The 18,369-nt window shown below is 38.2% G+C and overlaps 1 protein-coding gene across 1 annotated transcript in view; it reads right to left on the reverse strand.

Annotated features, from left to right (window-relative positions):
• Window positions 1–18,369, reverse strand: part of LOC124594350 (glycerol kinase-like) — a 285,935-nt gene that overhangs the window by 206,263 nt on the left and 61,303 nt on the right. The window lies entirely within an intron of this gene.

The raw sequence follows: 18,369 nt of genomic DNA on the forward strand, positions 1-18,369 counted from the left end.
ATTTCTAATAGCAGATTCACACCAAAATGATTAGACAGTGGTTACAAGGTAATTACTATATACCAAAAACAGAATAAGACATTGACATTGTACAAGTTATTGTCTTCTTGCTGCAGCCATCAAAAGAGTGATGTTGAGCACCACATGTGAAAAGCTTCATGAAAAGTGGCATATACGTACATATGGAATTACATTACATGAAACATATTGCACAAACCCACAGAGGAATCACAGTTATGTATAAGTCGGTTATGGATGGAAATGTTATTTACAAGATGTACATACATCAAAACAAGTTTTATATCACCCCAGTTCCCAGAACCCCTGAAGATAGACATTGGCTGTGGATATTGTATCCCAGACACAGTCCCTTTGACTGTTCAGAGATGTCACTAAACACACCCAAAGATGTAAACAACCATGCATGAACAATGCCTGTTAGGCAGAGTGGGTACAACAGCCAATCAGTTCCAGTCATTCCACCAGGAAGGAGGTACATGGCTCGTGTCGTCTGTAGTTCAACCATGCCTAGACAGTCAATACCACAGTTTGATCGCATCCACATTGTTACTTTGTGCCAGGAAGGTCTCTCAACAAAGGAAGTGTCCAGGCACCTCAGAGTGAACCAAAGCGATATTGTTCAGAGATGGAGGAGATACAGAGAGACAGGAACTGTTGATGACATGCCTCCCTCAGGCTGCCCAAGGGTTACTACTGCAGTGGATGATCACTACCTATGGATTATGGCTCAGAGGAATGCTGACAGCAAGACCACCATGTTGAATAATGCTTTTCATGCAGCCACAGGACGTCACATTATGACTCAAACTGTGCACAATAAGCTGCATGATGTGCAACTTCACTCCCGTCATCCATGGCAAGGTCCATCTTTGCAACCACGACACCATGCAGCATGGTAGAGATGGGCCCAACAATATGCCGAATGGACTGCTCAGAATTGGCATCACATTCTCTTCACCGATGAGTGTTGCACATACCTTCACCCAACAATCATCGAAGACATGTTTGGATGCAACCTGGTCAAGCTGAACTCCTTGGACTCACTGTCCAGCAAGTGCAGCAAGGTGGAGGTTCACTGCTGTTTTGGGGAGGCATTATGTGGAGTCAACGTACGTGGCTGGTGGTCATGGAAGAGCTGTGATGGCTGCACGTGAATGCCATCCTCTGACCAATAGCACAACCATATCAGCAGCATACTGGTGAGGCATTCATCTTCATGGACAACAATTCGCGTCCCCATCATGCACATCTTGTGAATGACTTACTTCAGGATAATGACATCGCTCAACTAGAGTGTTCTCCAGACATAAATCCTATCAAACATGCCTGGGATAGATTGAAAAGGGCTTTTTATGGACGACGTGACCCACCAACCACTCTGAGGGATCTATGCCAAATCGCCATTGAGGAGTGGGACAATCTGGACCAACAGTGCCTTGATGAACTTGTGGATAGTATGCCATGATGAATATAGGCATGCATCAGTGCAAGAGGACATGCTACTGGGCATTAGAGGTACTGGTGTGTACAGCAATCTGGACCACCACCTCTGAAGGTCTTGCTGTGTGGTAGTACAACATGCAATAAATTGTTTTCATGAGCAATAAATAGGGTGTAAATGATGTTTATGTTGATCTCTATTCCAGTTTTCTGTACAGGTTCCAGAACTCTTGAAACCGAGGTGATGCAAAACTTTTTTTTGATGTATATATAACACAAGTGAGTTAAATTTATGGAATATTGAGAATGACTGCTGAAGATAGCTTTGGCAATAATCTGTACAAATGCTATGTTTGATCCAATTTTGAAATGTTATTATCAGACCCTAATGAACACTTCTGTGAGTCAAGACAATATGGAATAAAATTAACTGCTCTCAGTTATGACTTGGATGATGGATTTCATTTCTATACACTAATTACACCACTATATGAAACAATGAAAAATCCAGGATGGAATAATAACAGTATTATGAAAAGGATATATTGATATTCACCATATAGAGGTATCTAAACATGTGAGCTTTATCTGCCAAAAAGTTTTCTTCTGACGGAGACACACACACACACACACACACACACACACGCACACACACACACACACGCAAACATATGCAGACACACACATTCATGTAAGTAAAACTCGCACATAATTGATCACTGTCTCTGGCCACTGATCTGGGCTCAATGGTGGGGTTTTGGGTCATGAAAGGCAAGCTGCAAATGGATACTAGTAGCCATAGTCCAGCTACTAATTGCCCGTGACTTGACTGTCAGTACGATACACACATACTTGCATGTAGTCAACACCCTGGTTTTCTACTAACTTATACTGGCATGTACAGCATGTTTGCATGATTTTATTCGCTGCCAGCAGCCTCATGTGGAGTCAGAGGACAAGAGGATGTGCATACTGAGAACTGTGAGGCGAATGCTCACACACCCTACTTCTGTGAGCCCTTACACCACCTATCCAATCAAATAAGAGTTATTAGAGTAGAACTCTACCTGTTCTAATATCATGGGAAAAGTGTGATATGCTCAAACACCTGAATTGTTGCTCTTCATTCTTAGCATGTGGCAAATCAGTTACAATGTCACCAGCAGTAACGGTTTAAGGTTCAAGAGACTTTGACGGCTTTAATTTGAAAATACCAAAAGTGCTCAAATATAACAAATGAAAGTTGTTGATAATCCAACTGAAAGTTTGAAAATAATAGTACATTGTATAGCTTGCTGACATCAGGCAGTTCTGTTAAAAAGATGCTGAAGTCTACAAAATATAATATTTTGACAGTGTACGTTGCTACCATCCTCTGGTGATACCTGTAGAATGAGCATCCTTTGCTACATCATGTGCCCTGTATAATCTTACCATTCCCCATCCCTTCCCTTACTACCTGGCTGCATGTCGTATTCGATAATTGGATAGATGGAAAAGGGGAGGGGGGGGGGGAGCTTAGCTGAAGTCACATCAGCTGAGAGTGACCACCTTGCAGACACACTGAGGAACAGGAGTCTGAACCCAGCATTCAGCAAATGCATCTCTCACCACTCTAACCAATGTGGCATGTGTTCAAGCAATGTGTGAAGGGGTGGGAAGCAGTATGAGTATATAGGAGGCACAATGTAGCCAAGAAAAACATTCCACAGGTATCACTTGAAGGTGACAGCAAGGTACACTGTCAAAATATCATGTTACGTAAGCAATGGAATCCAACTGGACACCTGAGAGCAATAAAAATTTTACCACTACTTTTTATCACTTACACTCACTGGCTGAAATAAATAGGTATTATTATGGAATACAACAGAAATGGGAGTTAGAGATTATTTGCATTCTGATTATAAGGTGCCATGGGATATTTGTGGTAAATAGAAAAAGTCACTAGACATTTCCCAGTTTTCTACACCCACCAGAAGACTGGTATCATGTATCTGTTTGGTAAAGGATGAGTAAGATTTTTTGCACCTGAAAGTCAGATCAGACATGGCTGACCTTCCGTGACCCGCAGATCTGATTCTCATATGATACATACTATGGGCATACCTATCATTTGGTTACGGGTGAGACAAAAGTAAGAAAACTCAATAAGTAGTAGGAATTGAAAAATATTTAGTAATTTAAGTTATTAACTAATTTTACTTCAGCAATAGCCTGTGAGGATCTGATTAAGATTTTGGTTTCAAACTTATTTCATACTTCTAGAACCCTCTTTCTATGCACATTTATCATACAAAGGCTGACAAGACAGTTTTTGTTATTGTCGAAAGTCTTGACCCTTCATAACCAATCCTTGACCTTTTGTAGCATACAGAATGATCTTTCATTGGTGCATGTTGTGCAGGGCTGCTCAGGTGAAATGTGAAGCACCTGTTTTATGGCTGGTAAAACAGTTGTGTTTCTTTAGCTAGCACAACAAACTCCATTTCCTTCAGTTTCCTCGGTCCCACATATTTTTGTTCCCATGTATTGTACCACTGTACCACTGCTCATCAAGAACTATAAGAAGGTTCCATTTTTCTCAAAAAGTATTGATACAACACCTGAAGCATTATGCAAGGGTTCAATGTAAGCAATGAGTACGCAGGTAAATTATCCTCAGAAAAACATTGCTCTAGAGACATAATTAAAGAATCTAGGTAGGGGATCATTATAGATCTCTTCCAAAACTTGCTAGCAGTGTGTGCTGGAGGATTTGCATAATGTATCAGCTGATTTGTGATTCATGGCATTCTAAAATCAATCCCAGGATTGTTGGTGATTGTCTCTGCTTTGGTTATTAAACTCACACTTTGAACATCAGCACTTTCATGATGTTTCCTCAAAGTGTCAGTTATTTCTCTGATGTGATTTGCACACTGAAACATGTCCATACTTGTGGACTGTAGAGCATTTGCCACTGGTTACAACAGTGCAGAATATTTTACTTAATGCAAATATCAACAATAAATTCAGAATTTTTAGTGGCACAATGCAACTGAAAAGCAGATTTTCTGGTCATACTGTTGCCACCTTTTGACAGTGCCAAAAGTGCCATGACCATCTGAGCATAACTGTCTTTAAAAATACTGATACTTCCATATTTCAGGGACCACCCAGTTTTACAGAGGATTGGAAGATTAGGTCTGCATTTTCAATGAAAAGCCAACTCTCGAAAGAAATTTATCGTTTCTTTTACTGTGGTAACTGCATTTCATGCTACCAGTTTGTGGTTAGCGGAGTGAAAAAACAGCACTTTTTTATACTTCTTGTATATTTTTCTGAACACCACCATCCTTTTCTGGCATAATCAAACATCCATCATATCCTCGTTCTAGCAATTTTTGGGATCCAAACTTGTGTTAGCTATAAAATCATTGATGGCAGAGGCTATAGATTTACCATCCATGGCAATCAATTCCAAAAAACCAAGAAACTCTTCATGAACCACAATCTTTTCCTCATCAAAAAACCTAAAACGAATGGAAAGTTGCTCTTTTCCTGATATGTCACGGCTCTTGTCTCCAAGATACTGTGAGGGTACAGAACTTTCCAGATATTTTGTAGCCAAATTTTGTAAATAAGTAATTTCATTGGATGGAAGTGAAATCTCATACTAATTTTGAGTATAAATGTACAAGTTTTAGTAGTAGAATTAGATGTATTATTGTTATCCAGATTAATCGTTCAGAACATAAAGTTTTAAATTATTAGTATGTAAGAAGATTTATTAGGGGACAAGTCCCCCTTTGTGTATTTTATTATTTGCATGAGGTGTTCCGCCTGGTCTCCATGCCAGTCCAAGAGTATTGAAGACATACTTGGTGTCTTGAGGGCAAAGTAGTGAAAGGTGGCAAAGAGCCTTCTGTGCCAGCCACAACATCAAGGAATACCAATGACCAGAAATTTATATCAATAATGTATACATATATGAAGTATTTTTTCAAATACTTCTTATTCATTACCCAGAAGATCTTTTGTAACAAGATACTTATCATACTGTTGTATTTAAAGGCACAATAAAAGTCTTGAAACCTCAGAATTGTCAATTCCTGGCTTTTAGTCAACAATTAAGTTATTCTACAGATAAGAAGAATATTTAACAAGTCTTGGGTTCTTGGACTATTCCAAGTTGAAGATCACAACAAGGTAAATTAAAATATAAATGAACCCTCACTGTATTATAGGCAAGTGCATTCTTTACAGCAGCAATGATATCTCTAATGACATCTCTCTGCATAAATTAATTATTTCATGCTGAACTGTATGTGGCATTCTTTATACATTTTTCTGTGTGTTCTTTCATAATGTGGTCACCAGGTCCAATTTTAAGTTTTATAAGGCCTTCAAAAACATCTTTATGTTGTTCTTTGCCCTTGGATCTAGTCATGAGTATCACAGAACATCACAGTCGAAATTATTGACCCTATAACTTTCTGTTGGCTTCTATTTCTTTTTGGTGGGGCAGAAAGCAACTGTACTATGATGGACATATTTTCAACAGAACATTTTTGCAAATTCATGCATGTTGTTATAGTGAGTGAAATGTCTCACCACAAACAAACCTTGTGTATTTGTTAATGTTGATAGAAATGATACACAATATATGCACAATGTGCCCTTAAATTTCTGGAAATATGCCAGCCAAGGAGCATATTCTGCCAACCAACTGTACTTAAATTTACTTTTAAATTATACAATGCCCTTAACAAAGTCATAATTCAGAGGGGGAGTTCAATAATTTTTTTAAATTTCAAGTTTTTGAGATAACATCCTGTTATAGGAACAAACTAGCCATTGACCCATATCATTATGACAGTAGATTTGATTCTGTGCACCAGAAACAAATGGCAGCATAAGCTCACTTGACACAGATGCAATGGAAACAGTTTATTTTTGAATTGGAACCATCAAATGTAGCACCAATACTATTTTAAAAAATAACTACATGAAATTTTTAAATAATCAAATAAAGTAGTTAGTAGGTAATAAAAATTTGGGGAGGTTTGTGATGAAACACAGTATTCAAAGTACAGCAAAGAATTTGAAAACAATTACTAAAAAAAATAATCTGATGAGTAAAAATGCTGAAGCAAAAATGGGTTAGAGAATAAACATTTAAACATAATAGCGTGTAAGTATTACTTGCTTTCTGCCCCATAACTTCTCACGCATTATTCTATTTTCCCTATTTTCCCATTGAAATGAGACATCATCTCACAGTAAAAAGTAGCCTTTGTGTTATTCTGATGTATAAGCTATATTACTATAAAGTTTTGTCAAAATTTGTTCAGTATTCAGCCATCTTCATAAAATTTCACCTTTCTACTATTAACACGATTAGATCTACTTTGGTTACAAAAAGTTTTGTTGTTGACAAAAAGTAAATACACATTTAATTCAGAGTGGTTCACTTTATCTAGATCTCCTTACAAATCTTCATAAGTAGGTATAATATCCATCCACCTAATTTCCTCTAAATAATCTAAACCAAACAAAAGCAAAAGACTAAAATTATGTTATGTTACATAACTAATGAAAACATAATAGGAACTATATTAATACGAGTACATACATACCTTTTGCTGTGCTAAAAAGGTTTCTTATATCCGTTGCAGGTAGCCAGCTTATTCCAGTTTAATTCAAATTTCTTTCAACCAAATAGATATATCACTATTCACTCATGAGCAAGAACATTAAGAACAAATAAAACAACTAAAACTTGAGAAAGAATAGCAAATGATCACAGTTAATTTGCCGATGCACTTTAAGTTTTGACACCTTACAAGTCTTGCATGGAGCGGAGCCAGTTGGTTGCAGAGGATTTTGACATTGCATCATCGACAATGCATCATTTTGCACAGTAATTCTGAATGTTTTATGTTAACATGTACATTCCTTCTTATTAATTTTGCTAAATAAATATGTTTTACATATTGTATGCAAAATATTAGCTTCAAGTCAGGATGGATGGTGAGGCAAATGTCTCACTATAGTTACATCCATTGTACTTACTTAAACTCGCAGTCCGCCTCATCATGTGACATGAGGGCAACATTCCTAGCACATACAGTTGAGACTACAGTATGCATGATGATGTTTATGATGTAATACACCAATACAAATAGCACCTCTTACCTGACATGCTATGCCACACTAACAAAATATGCATCAAAACATACATTTTTGAGAGTAAATTCATTTTACATTTACCGCATCTTCAGATGTTTACATTTATTAATGTGTTGTGAACACTGTTTTATTTACTTACAACATGTTACAGTAGCTGTCTTAAAACTTCTGTTTCAAAATTTTGGAATGCTATCAGTAAAGAAACAATGTTCACAACAACATTAATAGCAAGAATTTTTTAAATATTTGTCCAAAAATACTTTTGATGACTGATCACATAGGCATGGGTTGTTTCTGTAATACTAAATAAATTAAGCCACAACTTCTTTGTTCATTTTGAAAAGTTTAAAAGTCTAAATCACTTGAACTTAGCACAGACTGTCTATATTATACAGAATCCAAACTTGAAAAATTCAAATGACAGAATGCCGAATATCTGAAAGTGTGTCCTGGGTGGAGCATAATGTGACCACCTCACTCTCTCTGCCACAGACTTCTTCTGCGGACTGGACTGATACCAACTGTGGGCTGGATCTGGCCCATAGGTCACCGGTTGCCTACCTGTAGAGGAGGTGATCTCTCTCATAGCTGTATTTGGCTGCCGTAAAATACTATATTCAAACGAAAACAAGTTTTTCTGCATTCTCACATTCCTGTACATCAGTTTGTTGCTCTAAATGCAACATATTCCCCTTTTACAAACCGTATAAACTACTTCTACTTGCAATTTAGCTGTAATCCAAATGTGGTGCCATGAGATTTCTGTGTCCCATATCGTATGACTGACAGAAGTCGACTCAATAAGATTCACAAGTTTATATACAATCTGGAACCACTCTTCTAATTTGTTCAGATTATACTTCAAAATAAGTTTAAAATTAACACTATCTACTACTGTATTTGTTTGTGGCTCAAAAAAGTTTAATATTTAACAGTGATTTGGATTCCCCAACCAGCTCAAGTATTGATATGGAGGACAGATCAGAGATACTCAGTCAGCTTGTCCCAGGGGGTGCCACTGCAGCTGCAGGCATGTCATGTGATACTGTCAACTGATGTAAGGGTACCTGTATATGTATATGCCACAGCCCCATGATTGTCAGTTAGTTAGCTAGTTCTCATTATTCTACAAAGTCTTCAATATGCACCTTTAATAGCAGAGTGATTGACCTTGCCTGACATGTTTTCAATAGAAATTGGTCCCTGGACTGTATATGCATACTTATGATGATTCAACTAGGTTTTTTTTCCATTAAAACATGTCTACCTATTTATGTTCTTATCTATGCACAGTCTAGGTTCTTTCTCTGTAAAATGTAAATACCTTTTGCTTTCAAATATTTTGTTTCTCTTGTAGGAGAATACGAGTAGGAAAAAATACCAGTATCTTATGTAACTTTTCAGAGTGCCATGAAAACAAAACAAACAACACAATAAAGATTAATAAGACCCAAAATCACAAAATTCATTTTTATGCTGGAGTGAACTCAGTCAGAATAGGCTATAACTTCTAATACTAGCAGACACTGCTATTGTCCCTTGTCCCTGTGCATGCGCAGCATGCAGCACACTCGGAAATTTAGAACTCCACCCTGGCACAATCTATTGATCATTGATGTCATAGACACACTCACGTCATAGCTGGCCACTGATTTACATGCAAGTATGAAAGGTGCCGCACTTCGAGTAGTCAATTATCACCAGTAAGTTGCTCATGTAAAACCATTTAAAACTGGGTTTAGTGTGGTATGGTGGCTGTGCTAGCTGTTGGGTGACATAACAAGCCACCAGCCAATAAGTGCTCACTAGCTGATGTTTCCTTGATTCTGACAGAGCATATTCTTTGAGACTCAGTGTTTGAGTTTAAAAGGCTGATGATCAGTACTGTTGCTGAATACAGTACATTGGAAATACATGCAAAAAGATGAGACTGCATTATATGTGGCTCAAGGAAAGGTGTCATCTGGGTCCCTTTGCCACATATTGGCTCGTTTTGGAATACTTTGTGCTGACTGTCCTGCTTTTCCATTGCTGCTGTTAACTAGCAGTATTTGTAATATAATTGTGAAGTGAAGCTAAACATTGCAAGTTGTGTTGGCCGATTGTAGGTTGCACCTGCATTTCCCCTCACATCTCCCCTCTCTGCAACAGCCAAAAATATTCCCTTAAGTCCGCCACTACGTGTGGTGCAAACCATATCTCTTTGCGCCACTTACAACTTATTCAGTCACATCAAATACCAACAGGAAAAAAATGAAAAGAAGTCAAGCGAGACATCAAGTAAGACTTAGAATTTAAACAAACTTTTCTAGGAAGACATGTAAAATAGGGGAATTTTTAGCACTGATCTTACGAGTGTTTCACAGTGGATACAAATTTATGGTGTAGAATAGTTAAGAACATAAAACTGGAGAACGTAAAATTGAAGTTCCACTGTATATCCCTACAAGGTGCAGCTTGCAGCCATACGGGTTTTAAGCGGAATGAGCATGTGGTGTGGATGTTGAAATAAAATACAATCTCTCTCATCAACTCACAAAAAATCAAAATTCAAAACTGTTCACAAGTTCTACATCAACTTGGAGCCCCCACATACTACTGCACAAAAGATTTACCTACACATTAAACAGCACCAGCACATCAATGGACCCCCATAAATAAGGTTTGACTTACAAGTTTGGTTATGTTTTGTCTATGGAGAACCAACTCAAATTTCTCAGAATGTACCCAGTGTTCCACAAAAGTATTTAATATAAATACAGGAGGATTTGCTATGCAAAAATCACATATGCATTCACATAAATTTTAAATGTCACAAATCTGAATTCATTAACCATACCAACATAGAAAAATTGAAAGCCACAGTTCACAATAAATTATTTTCAGAGCCTAATTGAGTTTCTTCAGTTCTTGGAGGTGGTTGAATAAACCACAATTAAATGTGTGAGTTATGTTTAGAAAGCCATTAAAGTTCCGCAGTATCTCAAACTATAAATTCCACAATGGCTACACACTGGAACCTCCTAAAGTGTGGCTTGTATCACACACAACCTGAAAAATAACAAGTCCCTCAGATGCTGAAAGATTTTTGTGTCTGAAAGTAGGAACTCTGAATAATTCACACACATGAAAAACATTCTTGAAACATAGACTAACACAGCATGACCACCTCCAAAGGTGTCAGAACCTAGACTCACTTGCAAACTAGTGCTGTTCACCCAGGAAACCTTTGTCAAGCACCACTGGAGTCAGTTAAACTACTGAACGTGAAAATAGCTGAAATTCCTTTTACACACATATTATAAATTAAATCACATGGAAATTTTCTGAGTAATATTATGCTATTATCAGCTTTCTTTTAGCTGCCATAGTTTATGTATTAACAATAATTTCTATGGTTTTTCACTATCTTTGGGTTTATAAGAGGAAATATTAACAAACAATTTAAATTAGCCTATACATTAAATAATTTCCTACATCTCTAAAGTTTACAGTACTGCCACTACTTTTAATGTTTCTCTACTATTTTCTTACTAAAAGCTGTTTTTAATTGCATGAAATCCACTTTTTGGTCTCTCATTTAAATATGTGAATAATTTCAGTAAATCTACTATCAAAGACCAACACAGTTCTACAACATGTATCTGTAGACCCCTTGTTTGTTGCAATCACATAATGCATTGCCAAGATATTCACTTTTACAATTCAGGAATTATTTATAACATTTAACTTACAACATATTTTAAGCTAACGTCGATATCGAAGGCACGTCTTCACAAGCATTATCATCCAGCTGTTCAGCTTCAAATGAGCTTATTGGCTCTTCAGTGAGACATATGGTTCAATATTTATTAATTTTAGGGTGAGTTTTAATTTTGCACTGAGTGCAAAAAGCAGCCATGAGAAACAGAAACGAGCAGTCACTGTGCTGCCCAACAGACGGGTTTTCCTGGTCATGCGGCCAGGTTAGCAGCAGGTGGAAGTCCAGAGACTACCCCAGCTGTGGAGCACAGTGAGAAACTGGCCCCCATATGCTTCTGTCAAGCTGATTTCAGCTGTCAACATGAATATGACATGATCTTAGCTGCCACCAGTGCATCTGCTGTTGCATGTTTGTGACTGAATAAAATGCATCTTTCCTTTATAATACGCTGTCATGTTACAAGCTGCTAGAGGCATTAAAGCCTACAGACAAACCTCAGTGTCAGCAGTTTGCAGTGGATATATTAGGCAATACTTATGCAAACAATGACAATTTGGAAAAGATTTTTTTCTCCGATGAGGCAACGTTTCAAGTATCCAGCAAACTGAATCGTCATAACATTCATATATACAAGGTTCACAGTTTCCTCATGTTACAGATTAAATGGAAAGAGACAGTCCCAAGAACAATGTTTCAATGTTTGGTGAGGATTGATACACAATTGCATCATTGGTCCATTATTTTTCATTGATTCTGCCATCAACAGTGATGTTTACCTGGACAGAGTTTGCTGTGCCATAAGTGGAACACCTGCAGCCTGATGTCATATTCCAGCAGAATGGGTCACCATCCCACTGGTCCCTATATGTCTGGCAATTTCTAGATGAAAAGTTAGCAGATAGGTGGATTTTAGATGAGATGTGTTGAGGTTCTGTGGAAATTGAGAACATGATAAACTTGTGCACATTATATAATTTATTGTAATTGTTCACATTGATACACTTCACTGCATGTTAGCTTACACACACAAGTAAACAAACTGGGAACAGCACGTGGGGACAAAGATGTAAAACGCAGTCAAAGATACACATAGTTAATCACATATCGAAATCATTTAAATAGGTTTGACCAGCTTAACACCCTCACTTCAAAACATTTAAATGATTTTCTTAAAAAATACCTAGACCCATGCAGTCCCAAAAATCATAATGTTTTTCTTATTTCAAGCCCTTTGTCATTATGTCAGCAGGCATATCAGCTGTTAGTAAGTAAACAGTTTTTACAACTTTATTGGACACAGCTTCCCTTATAAAATGATGTTGAACATCAATGTGCTTCGACATTTTATGACTGGAAGCATCTACAGATAAGTTCAGTGCAATCTGATTATGATTGAATAATTTGACATACTTATTATAGTTTACCAGTTCATGTAACAAGTTCCTTAAATAAATAACCTCCCGACAAGCTATTGAAAGAGCCATATGTTGAACTTCTGTGCTGGAAAGAGCAACAGTTTTTTGCTTAGCACTCCGCCATGACACTACAGACCCACATAGTTTGAAAATAAAACCAGTGTATGATTTTCTGTCTAAAGGACAATTGGCCCAATTTAGACCATAATTCTTAGTTTCCTTCAGATATTTCAAAATTCACTTAGCACATATCCAATGTTTTTCAGTATAAGAATTATTGAACTGGCTTAAATAGCTCACACTGAAAGAGATGTCAGGTCTTGTAAGTACTGATAAATACATTAAGCTTCCAATTAGGGCTTGATAAGGTACATCACTAGTTTTAGTTTCTTTTCCATTTAGAAAATCAAGCTTCATTTCAACAGGAGTCTACAGTTTTACAATCTATCATGTTGAACTTTTTCAATAACTGGTCAATATAGTTCTCTTGACTTAAAGTTGATACTCCATTTGCTTTATCATATTTGATTTCCATCCCCAAATAATTTTTAACCGTTTCTAAATCCTTTACTTTGAACTCTGAACTTAACTTATTTTTCAAAAATTTAGTCTCACTTGAGTCATTTGAAGATATATAAAAGTCATCCACATACAAATCTACCATAGTAACTAAGCATTTATCTTCATGTTTTCTAAATCAGACCTTTTGTAACAGAGCTTAAGACACATTTACTCTCTCACTCCATACTCTGGATGGTTGTTTTAAACCATACATAGCCCTTTTTAACTTCAAAACCTTTCTTTTATCTTTACAAAGATTTAATCCTTCAGGTTGTTGTAAGAAAATATACTCTTTGAGAATACCATTTAAAAAAGCAGCTTTAACATCAAGATCAAGATGTGTAATGTTCAAATCCAGTTCAACAGATAAAGCCATTTAAAGTCTAAGTGTTAAATACCTTACCTCAGGAGAAAAGGTCTCATCATAATCAACTCCAAGTTTCTGAGCAAATCCTTTTGCCACTAGTTTACTGCGATACTGTACTTCACCTTGGAATGTTTACTACTTCCCAGGCATTGTTGTCTTCAGACACATGTATCTTTTCATGTATAACACATTTCCATCCTTCAGGTCTGCTAAAGGCCTCCTGCACGGCTGTTGGATCCTCGAGCTGATCTGAAGTTCCAGCAGAAAAATAAACCTTGTAATCATCAAATCTTCTATTTGGTTATGGCTGCCTTTGTGATCTTCTATTAGTTTTCACTTTATCTTCTTGCACTATTAACTGCTTCAGCCCAATTTTTTTTCCAAGATTGCCATCAAATAGTAAACATCTTACCTTTTCTACGACAGTTCTATTTAACCTTTCTGCCAATCCATTTTGTTCTGGTGAATAGCTGTTGGATAACTGATGTATAATACCATGGTTTTTTTTTTTTCAACAAACTGTCAAAATTCACACAACAGAATTCTTTTCCATTATCTGTTCTTACTGTTTTGATTTTCCTTTCTTGCTGACTCTCCACCATTTTCTGAAATTCTTGAAATTTTTCTGAAGTCTCATTCTTTGTATTCAGAAAATAACAAATCCCATTCTGGTATAATCGTCTTTCAAAATGAAAAAATACTTTGCACCACTGAATAACATAACCTCCATTGGTCAACACAGGTCTGCATGTATTATTTCAAGTGGTTTAGAGGCTCTAGTGCCTCCAAGTGGAAAAGGCTGCCTTGTTTTTTTGCCTTCATTGCATACTACACAGTTTTGCTTGCTAATGTTGATGTTGATATCTTCACATACCATTCCTTCTTTTTGAGCAATGAAGACGTCTTTCTTAAAGATGAGTTACCCCAGAACATTAATTCCATATAACATAACTGAATGAAAATACGTGAAATACGTCAACTTACTGATTCCACTCCCTCCAAAATTTGCCTTGATGCTAAGTGCAAACGTGGCTGAACTAAGTAGTTTCAGGAGTTCCAAAAGGTGTTTTTTCCGATTTAAATTGTCATCAATATGGTCACCTAAGAATTTTGAAGTTTCCACCCTACGTATTATTTCATTACACTTGTCACTGGTGAAGTACCCCTGGACATGCAGGACTGAATATGATGTGTCTTTGTGAAATTCAGGTTGAGACCATTTGCAGAAAACCAGCCAATGATACTTTTGAGAACTTTGTTCACCATTTCTTCCATTTATGTATTTATACTGGGAATGACAACAATGCTGGTGTCATCTGCAAAAAGAACTAATACTGCTTGTTGTACATTAGATAGTATTATCATTTATGTACACTCCTGGAAATGGAAAACAGAACACATTGACACCGGTGTGTCAGACCCACCATACTTGCTCCGGACACTGCGAGAGGGCTGTACAAGCAATGATCACACGCACGGCACAGCGGACACACCAGGAACCGCGGTGTTGGCCGTCGAATGGCGCTAGCTGCGCAGCATTTGTGCACCGCCGCCGTCAGTGTCAGCCAGTTTGCCGTGGCATACGGAGCTCCATCGCAGTCTTTAACACTGGTAGCATGCCGCGACAGCGTGGACGTGAACCGTATGTGCAGTTGACGGACTTTGAGCGAGGCCGTATAGTGGGCATGCGGGAGGCCGGGTGGACGTACCGCCGAATTGCTCAACACGTGGGGCGTGAGGTCTCCACAGTACATCGATGTTGTCGCCAGTGGTCGGCGGAAGGTGCACGTGCCTGTCGACCTGGGACCGGACCGCAGCGACGCACGGATGCACGCCAAGACCGTAGGATCCTACGCAGTGCCGTAGGGGACCGCACCGCCACTTCCCAGCAAATTAGGGACACTGTTGCTCCTGGGGTATCGGCGAGGACCATTCGCAACCGTCTCCATGAAGCTGGGCTACGGTCCCGCACACCGTTAGGCCGTCTTCCGCTCACACCCCAACATCGTGCAGCCCGCCTCCAGTGGTGTCGCGACAGGCGTGAATGGAGGGACGAATGGAGACGTGTCGTCTTCAGCGATGAGAGTCGCTTCTGCCTTGGTGCCAATGATGGTCGTATGCGTGTTTGGCGCCGTGCAGGTGAGCGCCACAATCAGGACTGCATACGACCGAGGCACACAGGGCCAACACCCGGCATCATGGTGTGGGGAGCGATCTCCAACACTGGCCGTACATCACTGGTGATCGTCGAGGGGACACTGAATAGTGCACGGTACATCCAAACCGTCATCGAACCCATCTTTCTACCATTCCTAGACTGGCAAGGGAACTTGCTGTTCCAACAGGACAATGCACGTCCGCATGTATCCCGTGCCACCCAACGTGCTCTAGAAGGTGTAAGTCAACTACCCTGGCCAGCAAGATCTCCGGATCTGGCCCCCATTGAGCATGTTTGGGACTGGATGAAGCGTCGTCTCACGCGGTCTGCACGTCCAGCACGAACGTTGGTCCAGGTGGAAATGGCATGGCAAGCCGTTCCACAGGACTACATCCAGCATCTCTACGATCGTCTCCATGGGGGAATACCAGTCTGCATTGCTGCGAAAGGTGGATATACACTGTACTAGTGCCGACATTGTGCATGCTCTGTTGCCTGTGTCTATGTGCCTGTGGTTCTGTCAGTGTGATCATGTGATGTATCTGACCCCAAGAATGTGTCAATAAAGTTTCCCCTTCCTGGGACAATGAATTCACGGTGTTCTTATTTCAATTTCCAGGAGTGTATATGAGAAAGAGTAGTAGGCCTAATATTGAGCCTTGGGGAAACCCATTTGTAGTTTCTCCCCAGTCAGAGTTATGTCCCTGGATTCTGTTGGTTGAATTACTACTGAGTACAACTTTCTACATTCTTTTGGTTGGATATGACATGGTCCATTGATTGGCTATACCATCAGTCCCACAAAACTTCAATTTATCTAGGAGTGTACTATGACTCACACAATCAAATGCCTTGGATAGGTCACAGAAAATACCTACCTGTGCTATTTTGTTATTTAATGCTTGTAATATCTAGTGTGTGAACATGTAAATGGCATTTTCAGTAGAGCAACCCTTCTGAAACCAAACTATGGTTTCCTGTGGATATTACTGTTGCCAAGGTGAGATACTATTCTAGAATACATCACCTTCTCAAAAATTTTGGAAAATGATGTCAGCAGCAAAATAGGTCAGTAGTTACTGACATCTCTCTTATTATATTTCTTAAAGAGGGGTTTAACAATGGTGTATTTTAGTCTCTCTGGAAAAATGCCTTGTCTTAGTGATGCATTACATATTTTGGACAATATCAGTCTTATTATATGGAAACAAATCTTTAGTACTCTATTGGAAACACCATCAAAACCTATAATCAAAATCAAGATCTGCAATTTATTCTGATTTTTGCGATTTAATGCTGTCCTTAAATATGAATATTGAGTGGAGGCATCCCGTTGATTTCAGTTTAGTTATAAATCTGGCTAGGGGGGTGAGTGCTGTTTTCTGCAAGTACAGGAAGCTTAGAATCAGACTAAAAATACCATCCAGCATACAGCCTTTAAGAAACAATGCATTTGCAAGAGTGTGATACCAAGATATGTACAACCAGTGTTCAACACCTACTTCAGAAATGGGCATGTATCAATAGTAAGAGGAAATGTGAATATTTTGCTATATGAAGTGAAATCAGGGAGTTGTTTATTAAAAAATAAGTGATTAATAATAAATTGTCCCTCTTTTTACAGACTTCTTAGTTGTGTAAGCGAAATGGCTAAATAATGACCCAAAGTTTAACTTCTTTCCATGTTTGCTAAACCTAGCAAATTTCAGTTTCAACAAGCAAGAACAATTAATGCTAAACAGAGGCCTAAGGCGTAATATAAATACAAAGATAGATCACAGTGCTGTTAAAGGTAGTATTGTGATAGTGTAACATGCAGTTGACATTCTGAAAGCATCAAAACTGTATGCGGATGACACAAATATCCTGATAACCAGTAGAGGTGACACACTGCAAGATGCAGTTAATGAAACTAGTTGTCATTTACAATCATGGTTTGAAGCAAATAGACTACTCATAAATACACAAAAAACTGTAAGTATGAACTTCCATACTAGACAAAATCTAACCCCCTTCAATGCAGTTATAGTTATCAGCAAAGATGACATTATGAACAGGCAGGACACCAAATTTCTTGGACTTACCATCAGTAACACACTAAATTGGAAACCACATATTGAGGCATTGTCACAAAAGCTCAGTAAAACCTGCTATCTATTACAATCATTAAAAGACACAGCCAGTGTAGATACCTTGAAGCTGGTGTACCATGCCCTGTTTGAGTCTGTCTTGAGCTATGGTCTAATCTTCTGGGGAAAGAGCTCTGATTCTCTCACAATTTTCAAGTTACAAAAACAAGTAGGAAGAATAATGAAATGTAAAAAAAGAACTGAACACTGTAAACCACTATTTCAACAGCTAAAAATCCTGCCACTGCCATGCCTCTATGTATTGGAACTAGCTTGTTTTACAGTACAGCACTTGGACGCCCTCGACAGAAATGCAGACTGCCACACACGACACCAGAAACAAAACACAGTTACAAATTATAGCCCACAACACAAAATTATATGCGAGTGGGGTTAAATGT

The sequence above is a fragment of the Schistocerca americana genome, chromosome 2 (assembly GCF_021461395.2).
Source record: "Schistocerca americana isolate TAMUIC-IGC-003095 chromosome 2, iqSchAmer2.1, whole genome shotgun sequence".
In the NCBI taxonomy this organism is placed as follows: Eukaryota; Metazoa; Arthropoda; class Insecta; order Orthoptera; family Acrididae; genus Schistocerca; species Schistocerca americana.